The sequence below is a fragment of the Apteryx rowi genome, unplaced genomic scaffold (genome assembly GCF_003343035.1).
Source record: "Apteryx rowi isolate R43461 unplaced genomic scaffold, aptRow1 scaffold_197, whole genome shotgun sequence".
In the NCBI taxonomy this organism is placed as follows: Eukaryota; Metazoa; Chordata; class Aves; order Apterygiformes; family Apterygidae; genus Apteryx; species Apteryx rowi.
Window position 1 is genome coordinate 349,234 of NW_020448274.1, and position 666 is coordinate 349,899.

A 666-nucleotide genomic window follows, 5' to 3' on the forward strand; every position below is an offset into this window, starting at 1 on the left:
ATTTTGTACTGCCAAATCCAAGTTCAGCTATTACAAGTATATATATATAGTTACTGTTACTATATATATGCATGAGTGAGTGTGTTTGTGTATATACACACACACACACAGACGTGGAAAAATTCTGAGTAATTRAGATGTGACTCTAAAGGCTCCATGCACTTGTTAAAGCCTTGAGAAATGTTTGTTAGAAACGGTGCTCCTCAGGCATTGCTGCCTATGCCAAGAGATTTAGAAAAGAGATCTGCAAAGCCTTAACTCTCATACCGTATAACCCAGCTGCCTTACAGCCACTGACCCTCAAAGCTTGGCTTTCCAGATCATCGGACAAAGGGCAGAAAAAGACTATGCTCTTCCCCAGATAAATTTCTCTAGGGAAACCCTATCAGAGTCAAACGTCTCAGAAGTTTGCTCAGAGACAGTTCTGCAGCAAGAGCCGTTGCTAGCCAAAACCACAAAACAAAACCCTCTACGCCCTTTGTGAGCTTCTGACTAGCCCCACCGAGGCTCTAATTTGAGATATATTGCAAGGGGCCGCACCAGATTAACCACTGGTGCCGCCTACTCCCTTCCTTCCCCCTCGTGAGGTTTGAGCAACGCTCGCACAGCAGCCGCGGGCACCCCCGCGCTGCCGGCCCCGCCACGCGCCCCCGCAGGCAGGGCGCC